This window comes from Trachypithecus francoisi, unplaced genomic scaffold (genome assembly GCF_009764315.1).
Source record: "Trachypithecus francoisi isolate TF-2019V2 unplaced genomic scaffold, Tfra_2.0 Lachesis_group15, whole genome shotgun sequence".
Lineage (NCBI taxonomy): Eukaryota > Metazoa > Chordata > Mammalia > Primates > Cercopithecidae > Trachypithecus > Trachypithecus francoisi.
Genome location: NW_022681460.1, coordinates 78,962,651 through 78,981,983, shown reverse-complemented (window position 1 = coordinate 78,981,983; position 19,333 = coordinate 78,962,651). Strand labels below are relative to the sequence as shown.

Genomic DNA, 19,333 nt, shown 5'->3' with positions numbered 1-19,333 from the left:
TAGATTCTTGGGAGTTATACATGTCTCATAGTAGATAATAAATTCCTCATCAAACCAAGGGGAACCTAAACAACATAGATCACACTTGTCTTCCCCTAGACTATGATGCTGGTCAGGTTATCTGTTTACTGAATATCCAAACACCTTGAGAAATCATTTTGCCTTAAGAATTTCTTTTCAAATTCAATAGATTTTATCTCTATTTATTTATTTTATTTTAATTAATTTACTTTTTTTGAGACAGAGTCTCGCTCTTTCTCCCAGGCTGCAGTGCAGTCACATGATCTCGGCTCACTGCAACCTCTGCTTCCCGGGTTCAAGCAATTCTCCTGCCTCAGCTTCCCCAGTAACTAGGATTACAGGCACCCACCACCATGCCTGGCTAATTTTTATATTTTCAGTAGAGATGGGGTTTTGCCATGTTGGACAGGCTGGTCTCAAACTCCTGACCTCAAGTGATCCACCTGCCTCTACCTCCCCAAATGCTGGGATTACAGATGTGAGCCACCAGGCCCGGTTGAAATTTAACGTATTTTTGAAAATATATTTTAGCATTGCTTTTCTTGTTTTTCCCCCTGATTTCCCGTGAGTATATAGTTAATGGGATATGTTTGGATGAATTACAAACAATCCCGTTCTAGAATACAAAATCAACATTTACTGCCATAATGATCTGTCCCAAGTCAGTTATTTAAGGGCATATGATATTTACAAGTGAGGCTGGACTGGGGATAGGAATTCCTGGTATTCTGTGTATTTTTATAATTGGCTGCAGTGACTCTCATAACATATGAAGACATTATTACAAAGTATGTTTAAGGCAATTCAGGACTTTTTTTGTGTAACTTATTTAAATAACTATTTCCCGTGATTTTCTTGGCTGTGTATCCCACAGAAATTAGGCAAGCTCAGTCTTTGAATCGCTGAAGGCATATTTCTTATAAAACGAAAACAGTTTTCATTAAAAAAAAAAAAACCACCTCTACGTATTAAATCCTTAAAAAAGAAAACAGAAAGGAAATCTACATAACAAATGCTAGTTAGTTATGTATGTGTGGTTAAGGGCTCACTATCATTGTATTCATAAAAATATTAATTATGTGCAGGGCTAGAATCCAAGACATATCTATAACTCCTTAGGAATTAATGTAGAGGTTCATAGTCACTAATCAGCTGAAAAAAAGTCCTTGGAAAATTTAGAGAATGTGAGATTATTTTGCTTAACCAAGAGACATGATACTGGATGGTGATCAAAGCTTATGAACACAGTTTGTATATGAAGATCGACAGTTCATATGTCATTCTTTACCCTTTGAGAAAAGGTAACATAACATTTCTAGGTTCAGTGTCCCTTTTGCAAGTAAAACAACAACAACAACAAAAAACGTGGTGGAGGCAATTCTGGAATATCCAGGAAATCTGATCTCACAAATGAGGAAGCTCCCAAATATGGGCATAGAGTGAGACCAATTTTCCAGTGCAAATCCTCTGAGGCATATGCAGTTGGGAATACCCTTATTGAAAATTCCTTTTCCAAATCCAGTTTTAGAAGATCTGTTTAATTACTAGATAAAACAGAAAAAAAATTCTAAAACTCTTTTAGATTACTGATGGGAAAAAACAACAGTCATGATGTGGGGAATCACCCAAAGTTTTCTATAGACTCATAGGATCCAAGTAATCAGAGGCACTAATTTCAGGAGCCCTGGTTCAAGTGACATTTCCTTCTGATCCATAACGGGCACCTTCTGTTTCATATTGTCTGTGCATAGTTCACATATGAGGCCAGGGTCATCACCCACACAGAAAAAAAGACAAAAATATGTGTGCCACCCCGACCCGCTTCTGAAAATGAATCTACATCAAAATGCAGGATACAGTCTGAACTTGTACAGTATGCTGTGTGACTAGACCAGAGCTCCAGCTTGAGAGGTTAGTAAATGTGAAATACAAAGGCAAAATCTGTTATTTCCATTTGCACATGAATCATATTTGCTATCTGTCATAACCTAGTGACATAAAAGTATTGCAAATTCCCAGAGCCCCATTTGCTCCCTGGAATGAAACCCCTGATCCCACCGTCCCCAAGTCTGGCCAAGCTAATTTTATCCAGAGGACTAGAGAGCCTGGGCTAAAGACTCTCAGCCTGGAGACTAAGAACAAGGATGCAGCAGCCAGATTGTGCTGCCACTTAAAGAAAGCATGACTTTGGGCGTGTTACTTACCCTCTCTTGGTCTCAGTTGCCTTATCTATTAAATGGGTTTAATAATAGTGCTTACTTTACAAAGTGATCATGGGAGTAAACTAGAGCTACACATTTTCTTCTTAGAAAACACTAGACCATTGCCAAGCAGAGGATATTAATAAATGCTATATAACCGTCAGCTGTATTCATTGTTCTGATTACTTTAATGCCAACCGTGTCCTTGTGTCTTGCCAACAGTCCTCCTGAGGGTTTCTGCTGCCTGCCCTATAAAGGCATCTTCATAAGAACTCTGTGCTGACCTCACCTGCACTTTATAGAACTGAACTTAGTTCTGAATTCCTCAAAGAATTTTCCTTAAAATTGTATGATTGTTGACAACTGCAGTGTAGCGATCAGCAAATTCTCTCTCAGTTCATCTTTGAGTGGGTTGACTCTGAGGTCCAGCCAGGTTCTGAGGGACTCTTGTCCTCACAGCCTGTTTCAGTCAGTGATGCTAAGATTGTAGGTCTAACCTTGCAATTCATCTCTGTCAGGCATCACAAACGCTTTCCCTGCATTAACTAATTTCTTTTTCTTGTCACAGTCACCCTGTTTTTAGCCTCACTTTGGACATGAGGAAATTAAGGTACTAAGACATTAAAAACTTTGCCGTGTCATCCTGCTGGAAGTGACAAAGGCTGTCACAGGCAAACCTGACCCCACATTCTAGATGAGGTGCTCCCTCATCTAGTCACCTGCTTGCCCCCTGTTATAGTTGGTGGTGATTTCACAAAATCTCAGAACCTGGGCTATCTTCTTTGGGAAGCTCTTCCACCCTTTGGGATCAAGGCCACTGAATTTTCTAGACTGGGGTCAGGGAACTATGGCCCGTGAATTAACTGTTTTACATTTTCAATGGTTGAAAAAACTTTAAAAATACTTTGTGCCATATGAAAATTATGTGAAACTCAATTTTCAGTGTCCACAAATAAAGTTCTCTTGGAACATAGCCATACTCATTTTATCCATGTATTATCTATAACTGCCTTCAAACTTCAATGGCAGAGGTGAAGAGATGTGACAGAGAACATATGGCCCTCAAAGCTGGAAATATTTACTATCTGGCCAACTCTGCTGTAGATTCTTGCTACCCCACATGTGGTGCAGATACTACCAGCAGTAGCAGCAGCTGGGACTTTATAAGCAAAGTAGTACCTCTAAGGATTACTGGGAGGACTGGAGATATTGACTATACTGAACTCATCACAGTACCAGCCACATAGCAAGCAGATAAATGGAAACTAAAGGGTAGCTCATAAAATGGTGAACCCTGGATATTTGGGACACGTGACTTCCTTGCTAAGAAGTTCCATGGAAAGTGAGGAAACTGGAGAAACATTTTCATTATATTTGATCAAAAGTGAAGACCAATAATGTGTAAAGCTGTCATTGAATAAGTGAGGAGCTTCATGCCTACTCCTCATCCTCCTAATTTTCCCCCAACTATGCCCTGCACCCAGCCACTGCACATGCCACCTGCAGCTTCAGCCCCACCCGAGGCTCTGCAATAACCATGTCCTTAGTCATTGCTCAGGTGAGTCGGCATCAAGTCAACCCCACTCAGAGACCTGCTTTTACCACATGCCCTACATTCTGAAACGGGGTGTCTGCCCTATGCCTCATTTATTCACTCAACAAACACTTAATTGCCTCCCATGAGCCAAGCAGAGGGCCTCCTCTTGGAAATAATATAGCAATAAGCAAAACAGAAGCAAAACAGACACAGTTCCTAGAAACAAGTCTTCCCCTTACACCCCAGTAGTCAGTTTTTTTGTGCAAGTGTCTGCCTTCCTAAAACCCGAAATATTCCACTTCCTCCAAGAATAAGTTCCAGGTTTGCTCTCCCAGTTCTTGTAGGAATAAGGTCCTTTGACATCTAGTCCAGCCACCATCTCCTGCCAGCTCTGTAACTATGCGTGTCTCCACATACTTCTTTTCCCAGCCTCCAGGCCTTTTCCCCCATTCAACCATTGATGTGATTCTGACCTTCCAAATACCTTTCCCACCCACCCAGTTCTGCTTCACATGCCCTAGGCCCTCCATTCCTACTTGCAGCATCCTCTCTGACAGAGCATCCCCTTGGGTACTTCAGTGACAAACCCTCACTCTTTACACGACAGACCTCACCAGCCTGTGTGGGAACAATCCCATGCTGATTGCGTCGATGGAAACTACAAAAGGAATCCTGGCTTTGTTCATTCACCTTTTTTGATCATGGGGTAGTCCTTATGTTTGGTGACTCATATTGAGACGCCTTGAGTATTCTCTTCCCTGGGCAATCCATTTCCCCTGATTCATTGGCCACATGCTTTTCCCTTGGGGAATAAGTAATTTGCTGGCCATTTTTCCTACTTGCTGATGTGTTTCTCAGAGGTTGAATAGGTTACCTGGGAAAGGCCAGATGGAAGTGTGGCATAAATAAGTTTTCTGCCAAATGAAGGCATTAAAAAATTAAGACAATTAAACAGATTACTCCTTGGATATTGATAGGATGGCATTTTCTGTTCACATAAAGAAGAAAACCTTATCCTCCTGCAAATGCAGCTGAAAAGATAGTTGAATTTCCTAGGATATTCAGACTGATTTTCAAGATAGACCAGGAACTATAGCACTCAGTCATGGTGCAATTTTATTAACAAAAACAAGGTATACACTAATAATACCTAGCATGACAATGCTTCTGTTCCAGATGAAGGAGCATGCTCTGACATGCAGTCAAATCATATTTCAATTTATTTTACAGTTGGTTTTATTTAGCTTCTTCAAAATCAGCTAAATTAAGCATTGTGGTTAATAGCAGAGACTTTGAAGACAAGCAAATTTCCAGCTGCAGTTTTACCAGTTTCTAGAGCTGTGACATTAACCCTCAGTTATTTTGTCTGTACCATGGGATAATGATACCTACTTCAGAAAATTAAATATGATAAAGCAAATAAAACAGTTAGCTCAATACCTACTACACAGTGAGTGTGCCGTAAGGTGTATTACATATACGGATATGGGGTGCTGAGTGTCAGGAGACAATAAATCCAGACTCTCCATGTGATTGACAACTGAGCAATCTTATCAACCCCCCCGTTACCCTATGGAGGGAGATCCTCTACCTTCAAAACAAAAATAAAGTAGTTTTGAAAGCTATAATGTATCTTTAATATTTTCTTCCTCCTCTCCAGAGTTGTCAAGAGAGATGTGAAATGTGACTCTTACACAGTCACCCCTTTCTGGGTCCTGATACTTCCCTTGATCAGCAGGGCAGCCATACCCTGAATGTCTCCTGTCCAAGGATGGCCACAGTTACCCCTGGTGGGACTTCTGGTTATCTCAATTCACCTTTCACAGAGGTGAGCTGGACATAGTGAGTGCGACCTAAGTAGAAAAAGAGTTCCTATTTCAAGGGTAGAGCCAAGTGTGAGTCACAACCATGGAAATTTGAGATTATTGAAAGACCGATTTATCTTATTAGATTAGTCACACATAGTCCAGGATATGGCGATAAGTGTGCATTTGTCATGCTTTAATTTTTTAAGTGTGTGTTATGACCAGGCACTGACTATTATCTTCACTTAATCTTTATAATAACTCTTTGCAGGAAGTACCATTATTATCCCCTCTTCATATTTAAACACTCTATGACATCTATACATAGAAACTTCAAAATACTACCGAGGGACACAAAAAGTTAAATAGAAAGGCATATCATAATCTTCAGAAAAAAGGTCCAATATCATAAATATGTAAAGTCATCCTAAATTAATTCATAAGTTTAATGCACTCCCCCTCACAAAATAGTAATTAATTTTGTTGGGAGTTGGGGGAAGACTAGATTAATGAATACTAAAGTTCATATGAAAAAATAAGTAACATTAGCCAGGAAAATTCTAGAAAAAGGTTAGAAGATATTCTATTAGATAGTAAAGCATGTTACAAAATTCCAATTTAAACAATGCTTTCTTTGCCTAAGAACAGACAAAAAATTAATGGAACAGACTAGAAAGTCAATACATCAAAATATACACAGAAGGGTTGGCCGCAGTGGCTCACACCTGTAATCCCAGCACTTTGGGAGGCTAAGGCAGGAGGATCACTTGAGGTCAGGAGTTCAAGACCAACCTGACAACATGGCAAAACCCTGTCTCTACTAAAAATACAAAAATTAGCAAGCTGTGGTGGCAGGCACCTGTAGTACCAGCTACTTGGGAGACCGAGGCAAAAGAATCACTTGAACGCGAGAGGCAGAGAGGTTGCAGTCAGCCCAGATTGCACCACTGCACGCCAGCCTAGGTGACAGAGTGAGACTCTGTCTCAAAAACAAACAAACAAACACGGAAACAAAACACACACGGAAATTTAGTATATGCTAAATTCAGTTGGCAATGAATGAATTCATTTAGTAAATGGTATTGTAACAACTGGGTGGCCATCTGGAGAAATAAAATAAAATTAGGTCTCTACTTACAGCTTAAAATAAAATAAATTCCAGATGGAACAAATATTTAAGTATGAAAAACAAAGCCATAATTTTTTTTAATTGGGAGACTTTATTTATTTATTTTTTAATTTCAGAGTGGCAAAGATCTTTCTAAATATGACTTTAAAAACCCAGAAGCCATAAAACAACTTTTGAAAAACTCTGCTTGGTTCTTTGGAAAGACATGCAAGATGAAAAATAAAATAAAATAAAACTCTGCTTGGAAAACTATCCCATATACAAAGTTAAAAGACAAACTTTGCATATACAAATAAAAATACATGTATATTTGCAATTCGTACAACAGACTAAGGATTAATCCCTATACATAAAGAGAGCTTAAACTTTGGTAAGAAGGCCATTACCCAAGGAAAAATGCATAAAAGACTTGAGCAGTTACAGAAAGGGAAATAAAAATAGTTATTTAAGGCTGGGCATAGTGGTGCATTCCTGTAATCCCAGCACTTTGGGAGGCCCAGGTGGGAGGATTTCTTGAGACCAGAAGTTCAAGACCAGCTTGGTCAACATAGCAAGACCCCATCTCTACAAAAAAAATTTAAAAAGTTAGTCGAGCATGGTGGCACACACCTGTACTCCCAGTCGCTCTAGAGGCTGAGGCAGGAGGATTGTTTGAGTCCAGGAGTTCAAGGCTGCAGTGAGCTGTGATCATGCCACTGCACTCCAGCCTGGATGAAATAGTAAGACCACATTTGAAAAAAAGAAAAAGTTATGACCCACCACATTGCAGCATTGGCTCCTGTAGAAAGAGACTGGAAACTGCCTAAATGTCCATCGATAGTTAAATAATGGTACAGTCATATCATGGAATGCTGTGTAGCCATTTAAAAAAAAATAATGTAGATTGCTTGTGTTGATATGGACATCTCCAAGATCTTTTCAGTTAAAAACTATGTAAGCCTGAGAAAAGAACCTTCCAGAACTTGCCTAAAATAACACTGCTATAAGGAGGGTAGTTGGTACTAGAACTCAGCTCTGTCTCAGTGCAGACCCCTGCTTATATCGGGATCTGGGCACTGCCGTCGTTATACTGTGGGAAAGTCACATTGCTGGTAAGATGGGGAGGGTCACTGGATGCCCTGTTTTTGTGACTCCGTGGATCCATTGTTTCTTTGGGCAGTTTTTCAAGGAGTAGGGGACCGAGCATGGGATGAAATATTGACTATAAGACTGACCTGGCCGGGCGCGGTGGCTCAAGCCTGTAATCCCAGCACTTTGGGAGGCCGAGACGGGCGGATCACGAGGTCAGGAGATCGAGACCATCCTGGCTAACACGGTGAAACCCCGTCTCTACTAAAAAAAAAAAAAAAAAAATACAAAAAACGAGCCGGGCGAGGTGGCAGGCGCCTGTAGTCCCAGCTACTCGGGAGGCTGAGGCAGGAGAATGGCGTAAACCCAGGAGGCGGAGCTTGCAGTGAGCTGAGATCCGGCCACCGCACTCCAGCCTGGGCGGCAGAGCGAGACTCCCTCTCAAAAAAAAAACAAAAAACAAACAAACAAAAAAAGACTGACCTATTGAACAATTGTTTCTTGAGCACTTTATTAATGCTTTTCCCTTAACATGTGTCAGAGACATCCAGGACAAGCAGGGAGGTAGAGTGTCCTTGATCCTCTCAGGATCACTGGAGCCAACTTGAAGCTGAGGGATCTAGCATTGGTGATATGGTTTGGCTCTGTCCCCACCCAAATCTCAACTTGAATTGTAGCTCCCATAATTCTCACATTTTGCGGGAGGGACCCGGTGGGAGATAACCGAATCATGGGGGCTGTTCCCCTGTACTGCTGTCATGGTAGTGAAGAAGTCTCATGAGATCTGATGATTTTATAAGGGGTTACCTCTTTCCCTTGGCTTTCATTCTCTTTTTGCTGGCTGCGATGTAAGATGTCCCTTTGCTCTTCCTTCATCTTCTACCATGATTGTGAGACCTCCCCAGTCATGTGGAACTGTGAGTTAGTAAAACCTTTTTCCTTTATAAATTACCCAGTCTTGGGTATGTCTTTATTAGCAGCATGAGAACAGACTAATGCAATTGGGAAACATGAAAGTTTGTTCCCTCTGTCCTCTGCTCCTTGGAAAACATTTTTGTACCTTGAAGAAAGCTAGATATTTATGGCAAAACCTTTTCCATTCTGAAGGGAAAAGCACTCAGCAAACTGAGCATTGACAGTAGTTGAAGGGCATGTGGCAACATCCCAAGTCAGTTCACAAAAGGAAATAAAGGCACAGTTCTTATCTAGTTAAAACAGCTTGGGGAAAGAAAATGGGCAAGGGTTATTACCTAACTTGGCATTTGGCCCAGAAAAGAAAGGTTGGCATTTCTTTTCTTACAAAAACTGTCAGGAAACCTCAAATTATAATCCTTGCTTTAGAGTTACAGGGAATTTTTCTTTCCTGAATCCCAGGGTACTTGACATATATGAATTATTTGGCCCTTGGAATGCTTCCTTAAAAAGCAATTACTGCATTAATTTTTGTATAGGTGGGGAAGTTAAATAAGATTAAGGTTTGAAGAATTTACAAAACAATGTAAAGGCCCAACCTCTGGCATCTTTTCGGAAACTCCTGACTTTAAGTGATCGTCCACTTAGCCTCCCAAAGTACTGGGATTACAGGCATGAGTCCGGCGCCCCGGTAAATCTCTGTCATCTTTTTGTCTTTTCTTTTTTTTTTTTTTTTTTTTTGGAGACGGAATTTCAATCTTGTTGCCCGGGCTGGAGTGCAATGGCGCCATCTCAGCTCACTGCAACCTCCACCTCTCTGGTTCAAGTGATTCTCCTGCCTCAGCCTCCCTAGTAGCTGGGATTACAGGTGCACGCCACCATGCCCAGCTAATTTTTGTATTTTTAGAGATAGGGTTTCACTATGTTGGCCAGGCTGACCTCAGGCAATCCAACCACCTCAGCCTCCCAAAGAGCTGGGATTACAGGAATGAGCCCCACGCCCGGCCAAATCTCTGGTTATCTTTTCTAACCTCTAAATTTGCCTTCCCTTGGTTTAGTGTTTACTGCTCTTATGAAGTGAGAGAAACCCCACTTGGCAAAAGCACGTTGGTAATTCCTAGAAAGGCTCTGGGTTTTTTTTTTTTTTTTTAAGTTGTTGTTTGTTTGCTTTTACTTTCATCTATTTTAAAGTTTCCATGGTAGCATGGTAGAATGTGGTCTATTGAGCAGTCAGAAAGCCTGGGTTTGATTTCTGGTCTGCAGTAACCTGCTATGTGTTCCTGTCATTCCGATTTACCTCACTGGGGCCCACTTTCTTCATGAGGAGAAACTCAATGAGGAAATTTGTGTTAAATCAGATTAATTATCAAGAATTACAGTATTATATAAAGCCAATGGAAGCAAGACTGTTTTGGTTGAATTTGAAGAGGAACCATGGAGGCACATCCTTTCTTGCCCTTCCATCTGCATGGCTTGAGAATAACCTTCATATCCTCTCCAAGGAACTCTAGGATTTCTATGTAGAAAGTGGCTTGAAAATCATCAGTCTTGATGGTTTCTAAGATCTCAAACTTTACCATTCAATAGTTCTACACCTATAAAAATAAGTAAATGTGTAAAGGAATTCTTGAACTCCCTTGCAAAATACCCTTTACCCCCAAGATATGGAAAACAACCAAAAAATGCCTTGTTGTAGCTTTTAGTTTTATTAATTCCAAGCAAACCTTAGAATAAAAAGACTTCTCCTGTCAATAAAGTGAGCAAATAACAACTAACATTTATTGAGTGCTTACTATGTGCCAGTCACTGTTCTAAGCACATCACATGTATTAACTTATTTAATCCTCCTAATAACCATAAGTCCTATTATTATCTCCAACTTTTCAAATTCAAAACCAAAGCAGAGAAGCAAATAACTTACCCAAGGTTGTTTAAGAAGTAAGTGGCAGAAGAAGCTTTGAACCCAGCAGTGTGATTCAGACCCTATGCCCAGATTCCTATGTTAAATGTTATCCACTGCAATATCAAATCATATACAATTTTCTTGATGGAATCATAGAAAGATAAAATAGTGGAACTGGAATGACTTAGGGACCAATGAATCCAGATCCTTCATTTTATAAATGAACAAAATGAGGCCAATTTAAGAAGGGAAAAAAATAATCTCTTAATCTCTTGGCTCAGCAGAAAGTTCCACCGTTTTTTCTAAAGTTTCTCAAAATGATTTCTATAAGACTTTGTACCTTAAAGACATAAAAACAAACAAACAAACAAACAAAAAAACAGTTATTGGCCAGGCACATTGGCTCATGGCTATAATTCCAGCACTTCAGGAGGCCGAGGAAAGAGGATTTCTTGAGGCCAGGAGCTCAAGACCAGCTTGAGCAACCAAGCAAGACCCCAACTCTGTAATAAATTACAAATTAGCTGAGTATGGTGGCGCAAGCCTGCAGTCCCAGCTACTTGGGAGGCTGAAACAGAAGGGTCGGTGAAGGCTACAGTGAGCCATGATCACACCACCATACTCCAGCCTGGGTGACAGAGTGAGACCTTGTCTCTAAAAATAAATAATAAAAATTTTAAGAATTTGAAAATTAAAAAAAAAACAGGTATCAACTCAGACAAACAGAAGCTTTAAGGCTTAGAGTAAATGATCATTAGTTTAGAAAGTTATTAATGTTTTGTTGTGGTGAATTTTTTACTTAAATTATCCAATTTAGCACTAGAAAGGCACTTTGAAAACAGCAGCATCCAGAGTTCTGCATTGTTCGCTCAGTTATCACAAAGTAAACAGCTGTAGCAAGGGAATAAGACGTAGCAGACTGCAATTCTGAACAATTATAGTTAAAATGCCTAAGGCCAAGAATTTTTCAGCCACCCAAGAAGTACAATAATTTTCTCGAAGTTCAAAGCCAGGGATGTATGTATGAATTAAGTTATTTCATAAAAAAAATCTTTTTCAAAAATCTCAAATCCCATACTTGCTCAAGTTAGGATGTTTGACACCATTGAGAACCAACCAAACAATGACTGTTTGGTTCAACCAGAGAACCTAAGAACCAACCATGAAAGCCTCAAGAATCAAGGCATTTCTTACAGGTTTATTTCACACCTGAATTGTAACAAGTTGAGTGTTCCCAGCGGTACTTCTTAAGATACCATAAAAGTAACTTATTTCAAGAGAAAATTACATTTCGTTGTAGAGGTGAAGCATAATGCTTCTCTAGTTGTTTTCTGTAGAGAGCTGAACATATCTCAAGATAGACTTGGTAGGTTTATTTCAAGTATGAAAAATTCAGCAACCCCTCCCCAACCCTCTCCTCCTCCCTGCAAAGCATATACTAAAAATATGGCAATTGCAACATTTTCTCCTAATTTTCTAAATGCTCTCTAATTAAAACTAGAAATCAACAAGGCTAAATTCTAGGGATTTTATGAGAGCAGAACCAATTAAGAAAAATAAGAACATTTTTCCCATTAACATAAAACAAAAGATTGACACTTTTGCATGTAAGTTCATTTACAAATAAATTTTAAAAAATTAAAGTACATGAAAAAACATTTTAAAACTTCTAGACATTAATATGGGAAAACAGCCAACTTACTGTAATCAAAAGAATAATAAATTTTCTAAATAAAAATAAAATTCTAAACCCCCAAACCACTGAATGGACCCCTACTCTCAGCCAAGGGGATTTCAAAGAAACCTAAAAAACTAGTTCAGGCCATGATGGGAAGGGAGGGTCGGACATGCCTCCTTATACTCTCCTCTCTTTGGAATTCAGGCACAACTGACCAGCATTAACATTAAAACAGAGATCTTAAGACTGACAAAACAGACATTTTGTAGCAATAAGATAGCAATATGACAGGAGGCCCTGAAAGAAATCGAAGTATTTTACTTCAAAATATATTTATTTGATACATTTTGAAATGACCTGGCAAAGCTGTCTCTTGTAAGGAAACTCTCCATTCAGTAGATAATTCTCTCTCCTTTCCAGGTCTTTTCCTGATCCAGGAGAGATTGAACTAAGAGTCTGGTACCTTTTAAGGTCTGATAGGAGATATTTACCACCTATCACTCTTTCTGAAGCCTGCTACCTGAAGACTTTATTTTCATAACAAGAACCTTGGCCTCCACAACTCCCCGCTTATCTTAACCCTAGGCATTTCTGTCTTAATTCTTTAGAAAGAAAGTTAACTTTTTCAACCAACTGCCAATCAGAAAACCTTTGAATTCATCTATCACCTATAAGCCCAACACCCTCCTTGAAGTTGTCCCACCTTTCTGGACCAAACCAATGTATACGTTATATACATTGATTGACGTCTGCCTATAAATTCTGTCCCCCTAAACTGTGTAAAATCAAGCTGTAACCCAAACGCCTTGTTTGTATATATGTTCTCAGGACCTCCTGAGGCTATGTCATGGCTCATGGTCCTCACATTTGGCTCAGAATAAATCTCTTTAAATATTTTATAGAGATTGGCTTTTTTTTTTTTTTTTGTCAACAGCATATAAACATCCATATTAAACATACCTGGCAGAGGGTCAGTGCATCTCTCCCTTGCTGATGATTATTCATTCAAACATGAAAGGGGAAAATAACTGGTCTGGTCTTTCTCAGGAACACACACTCTTTTTAGAGTCAGACTATTTTCTTCTTCAACGAGTTAAGTTTTATTAGAGACACGTAGTAGTATATTTGGAAACTTAAAATGTAATAGCAGTACCTCTTCTTTTCTGATCTTCTGTTTATTCCCTTACCTACCTAAAAAGATAAATCACTAGGATTAACCCAACACTTAGGCTCAGTAAACTACATTAACGTGTTTGGACTCTTAAAATACTGTATTTCCTCAATTTTATGACATACTATTTTTTAACATTTTAGTATTTCTAATATAGTGATTAGTTTAAATTTTTACATAAAAAGCCTCAAATGCCAGAGAGTGAAGAGAGGTGGTTCTCATTGCCTGTGCATTTGCAAGCTTAAAAATGTCCAAAGGAAAGGTATCTTTTCATTCATCCACCCAATCGTTTCATTCATCTAACAAACTGTTATTCACTGAGTGCCTGTTTTGTACCACGTACATTTCTGGGCACAGGGAGTACAGAGTACAATGATAGGCAAGCATCATTGGCAGACTCTCAAAGAGTCTCATTCTAGTAGGGAAAGGTAGATGATAAACAATTAAACCAATAAATAAAGAATTTTCAATTGTGATAAACGCTTCAAAGAAAACAAGACAGAAGGATCAGGAAGTGGGGTAAGTCAGGGAGGTTTCTCTGATTAAATAACATGTAGGCAGAAAGCTGAGTGCTGAGTGGTTGAGAGGGCAGTCCCTGTAGAGAAAAAAGTAAGTTCAGGGCCCTGAGGCAAGCTGGCCTGAGCTCAGCAAAATCAGGGAACACGGAGACTCACCCTGTTGACTCATTTACATGGCTACCTGGACAAGAAGTTCCATTTAACTTAAATTTGGATTTCTATCTCTTGAACAAAATATCTTTCAAAAGATACATTATGATGCTGGACTAAAGCTAAAAGAGAAAAACGCAGAACTAAAGTCTATTGTTTCTAGTAAAGCAATGGCCCGTTTGGTTCCTATATAGAGATAAAGCTGTTTAAATGTGTCATGGAAGAATAGACCCACTCTCACAATGAAAGGCTTAGAGGGAGCCAAATTCCTTTCCAAAGCTGTTATTGAACAGAGCATCTTAAAGGACTATCTCTGTTTCCAGCAGACCTCCAAAAGAAGTTTAAAGGAATATGTAATGTTATAGTCAATTCTAAATTACTAAAAAGGCCAGAAGAGGCAGATTACTGCAAACAGCCTATCTGAGCACTGCAGTACACCGTTGTCAAAGATCAAAATCAGCTCAGAGGAATCACAAAACTCCAAGAAGCCTTCGAATCAAACATGAATTGTGACAGTGAAGAAGAAAAACAAATGTCATCGCATCAATAAACGTAGGCTAAGTGAGTAAAGGAAGAAACGTGTACATTTCATACAATGAGGTTGTCCCCCTCCCAATCTTGTTATTAAATCCATAGTGTGTCTTACAAACATGGACTCTAAGAATCATAGAAATACCACAGCTCTTTCTCCAGCCTGCTAAAGTGCTTGGAATTTCCACCGTTAAGCTCTAGGAAGTTCTGTAAGAACATTTTTTTCAAGAAATAAAACACAGCAACACATCGCAATCTGTTTGAAAAACGAGCATGATTTATCTTACCAGCCAGACCCAGAAAACAGGTCTCTGAAAGAATGGAAGCCTTTAAAATTTCTTTTTTTATGGAGATGGCTCACAGCCAAAGGAGCAGGATTATAGAGACCCCAAACTAGATTGAAGGGATTGAGGGACAAATGAAGAGAAAGGGGAATGTCAAGGCAAATTTTCACAATGGCTTGCACTATTCCAAGTAACAGGAACTAATTTATCTCAGAAACACATGGCTTATTGCTAAAACCAACACTGCATTATAGCTAGTTCCTAATAACACCCATTTCTGGGCTTTCTGTCATCCTATTTGGTCATTAATAGCAGCCTTCGCAGAAACAGAAATGAAACTAAGAATTGAATATTTATATTTATGATGTAAAATAAAAATTACTTTGCCAAGTGTTTCAGCCAAGTGTTGACAGGAAATAAAACAGAATTCACAGGGACAGTGGATTTTCTGACAAGTTTGAGATGTCAGCATCCCATGCTTTCAGGCAAAGTGGAACAGAAGGAACTGTACTTGTCATTACACCAACTGCCTCCCTCCCAGTGGAGGGTCTTTGTTCCTGGTACTATGACTCATCGGGGTCACTAAGGACATCAGTTGTCCCTCCGCCATGGTGGGTCATGGGTTTCTCCATTCGGTCCAGATAACACCTGTAAAGGATCTGAGGTCTCTTGATAAGAAGCAACATTCAGTAGAATTTGGCATTCGTAAGATGATGAAATCTGACATCATTATCCCAGTTCTCACGCTTATAATCCACAGAGAGCTTCTCTTTATTCTCAGAACTAGCCTTTGTAGTGATCTTGAATGTGCAAACATCACTCTTCAGTAATGTTTGAAGCAGAATTTGAAAATCTGAACCACGATTCAAAGCTATTCTGTAATAACTAAGCTGCCATAGTTACCTAAGGGTGCTTCCCAATATGTTTTCTATGAATCTGCCTTTCCAATAGAGCACAGTGCAGGGAAAAGGGGAGGGGGCAATTGTATAAAAGACACAAAAGGTCCAATTTTAGTTTGGCCCATGACTACCATGCCTTGGAATTCTGTACACTCTCAGAAAGAGAGTGTCACTGATTATTAAAAATATATAATTTCTTCTTCTTTTTTTAATTTTTAGAGACATGGGTCTTACTGTGTTGCCCAGGATAGACTCAAACTCCTAGACTCAAAGGACCCTTTCCTCTCAGCCTCCCGAGTAGCTGGGACTGCAGGTGCATGCTAATTAAGAATCAACAACCAGGGGCTCACGTCTGTAATCCCAGCACTTTGGGAGGCTGAGGCGGGCAGATCACGAGGTCAGGAGATCAAGACCATCCTGGCTAACACGGTGAAACTCCGTCTCTACTAAAATACAAAAAATTAGCCAGGCGTGGTGGTGGACACCTGTAGTCCCAGCTATGAGGGAGACTGAGGCAGGAGAATGGCGTGAACCCGGGAGGCGGAGCTTGCAGTGAGCCAAGATCGTGCCACTGCACTCCAGCCTGGGCGACAGAGCAAGACTCCATCTCAAAAAAAAAAAAAAAAAAATCAACAACCAATAAACTGTTGCTGATTCTTGATTAAGAAAGGCTCATGAACTATGTTTGAGCTCAGCAGGGTCGCCTCTCACTTGTCACAGGTGGTGCTCTCTTTCATCAGGTTCTTCCTGCTCCCCCCATCTTGGCAAGCACATCTTTTTTACTGCATGGTACAGGGATACAGGCTGCAAGCACAGTCTCACAGAAACCGTTTAATTCCAAGAGGTCATGTGTACTCATTTTACACAGTTCATGACCCTTAAACCCCGCATTGGTGTCAAAATGGCACGTAACTTAGGAACGCTCCAAAAATATTTCACATAATCAGAATTCATTTTTCATCTAATAAGGATACATATTTTTTCTCCTAAGTGTCTACTAGATTTTAATAATTATTCTCTTCTTTAAAGAGTTCTGTCCATCTTGACAAGGCCTATAGCTCAAATTAAAGTCTCCTTCAAGGCTTTTTGGCATTCTGTATCTCTTTGGTTTCAACTTATTCAACAAATCTCCCCAAATTGTATTTCCCCTTTTTTCCATAAGAAGTCATTCCATCAAACCCGGGAGGCGGAGCTTGCAGTGAGCTGAGATCTGGCCACTGCACTCCAGTCCGGGCGACAGAGCGAGACTCCGCCTCAAAAAAAAAAAAAAAAAAAAAAAAAAGAAGTCATTCCATCTACACTCTCTCCTTCTCTCTATTCTTTCCTTCTGTTTCGCCAAGAAAATTGTCATTGGTCTTGTCAATGCATTACGTAATAGAAGGGGAAAAGCCAAGGGTACAGCCCAACACAGCGCTGATTTAGAAGGTGGAAAGGACAGTAAAGACTGCCGGGTGGTGGGAGTGACAATTCACAAGCCCAGTAGTAGAATCATGGAAAGTGGAGTTTGAACAAAATCGAGGGCTACAGACCACTCCTGCATCTGACTGCTATTACCTTGTCACAAATCCTGGCAGGCAAGATGACAAAGCATTTACATCAGGACAGTTGGCAGTGGCAGATATGAACATGGCCCCTCGGGCTTGCCACTCCTCCTTACTGCACTCCCAGCTCATCACACCAGAGAGCAAGACATGAGCCAGACAGGGGCAGTGGAAGCTGCAGGAGGAATTGAAGCCATGGAGCCAGACAGAGATGAGAGGGAGCAGGCCAATTCTGTTTACAAAGGAGCACCAGCGGGACAGTGGTGTGAGGACTAACATTCCAGGCAGGGTCTTTCAGATACACGATCTTCTTCTGTCAGCTCAACTGAAGCCCAGGAGGTTTCCTGAAGGTGGAACCAAGACCCTTCTACCTCTGAAGCTGCATTCTGTTTTGAGAGGCTGGGAGACAGGGCACCAAAAGAGTTCCTGTCTCACAGGATCTTTCCTGAGAGGAATGGTCTAATAAGACTGGTCATTAGGGGCTTTGGAGTAACACAGGCTTAATGCCACAGGTGACTCTGCCCCTTCTGGTTGTGGAAACTGCACAAATGTCTCAAGCTTCTTAAGCTTCATATAAAAAGCATATATAAGCATATAGCAAGTACTTGATAAATGTCATTTTAGACCCTGTCATTTCTGCTAGCCCTGAATTCCAGCAAGGTCCATTTACAATGGATAGCTGACTATCCATTGTTTGAATGTTGATAGCACATTTGTGAACAAGATGAGAGGACAAATAACAAGAGGTTTGGAACTGGAAGAAATTCCAGCCATCGGTTTTAAAAGACCAGGACCAGTCTTCGGAGAGGCCACTAGTGACACCCTGCTCTAAACTTCTATTTTTTTTTTTTTTTAGACGGATTCTCACTGGGTCGCCCAGGCTGGAGTGCAGTGGCACGATCTTGGCTCACTGCAAGCTCCGCCTCCCGGGTTCTCGCCATTCTCCTGCCTCAGGCTCCCGAGTAGTTGGGACTACAGGCGCCTGCCAACACGCCTGGCTATTTTTTTTCTATTTTTTAGTAGAGACGTGGTTTCACCGTGTTAGCCAGGATGGTCTCGATCTCCCGACTTCGTGATCTGCTCGCCTCGGCCTCCCAAAGTGTTGGGTTACAGGCGTGAGCCACCGCGCCCGGCCTGCTCTAAACTTCTTCTTGCCAAAACAGTGCCATCCTCCACCCAGCTCGCACCCCCATCTCTGCAGGTACTTACGGGCGAGAAGAGGATACTTTTCTAATGAAAAACCTGTGATATATGGCCTGAGGAGTATTCTTAAATGTAATTAAGGGGACCACAGTACAGAATATTTCCATCTGGTTCTAGTTTAGCCAGTCTAGTAAATGATCCAAAGGGTCCCGTGCTTACAGGGCAGTAAGACAGTAAAAGCACCCTAAGCCTCCTCCCTGCACAGGACCTGCACCCCCACTGCCCAGGGGACTGCACCCATCTCCACATGACTCACTCTCCCTATGCAACGCATGGGGGTGGGGAGGGGAGCGCCAGTATTATCAGCCATCAGCACCCTGGGGTGAACTGATTATCAGGACAACTAAAAACACACCTAATAAAGCCTTGGAGACACATGGCAAGCACAGCGATGGACTAGAAGCGATTTCTAAGCTGAAATGCTGCTTGAATGCAATGTCAGCTGGATGCTTGGTGAGCAGAAATAGAGAAGGGGAAATGGAGCAACGGTGGCATAGGGGTGAATGTTGTTCTGATTCCTAAGTTTACCTAAGACTGGGGCCACGGGGTCGGGTGTTCCCTGGGACCTACATCTCATGCAGCCTGGGATCCAGAGCTGGCAGGAACAATAGAGATGGGGACCAAAAGCTGTCACTGTTGCTTTTTCTCGAAATCCTCCCCCGGGTCCTGTCTGGGGCTCCCGCCTACGCGCTCATCACGTGCACAGCCCAAACTTTTCAGAGCCAGCCCGAGGCCTGCGGGCCCGGGCGCCAGGGTGGTTTTTAGGGTTTTCTTTTTTTCTT

The 19,333-nt window shown here is 40.8% G+C and overlaps 1 long non-coding RNA gene across 1 annotated transcript; it reads right to left on the bottom strand.

Moving 5' to 3' along the window:
* Positions 1-215: 215 nt before the first annotated feature.
* On the bottom strand, positions 216-9,408 carry LOC117097470. Its single transcript, XR_004442947.1, has 2 exons — positions 8,245-9,408; positions 216-7,907 (listed from the first exon to the last, which is right to left on the bottom strand). It is a non-coding gene; the product is annotated as an uncharacterized LOC117097470 (long non-coding RNA).
* Between the last annotated feature and the right edge of the window lie 9,925 nt (positions 9,409-19,333).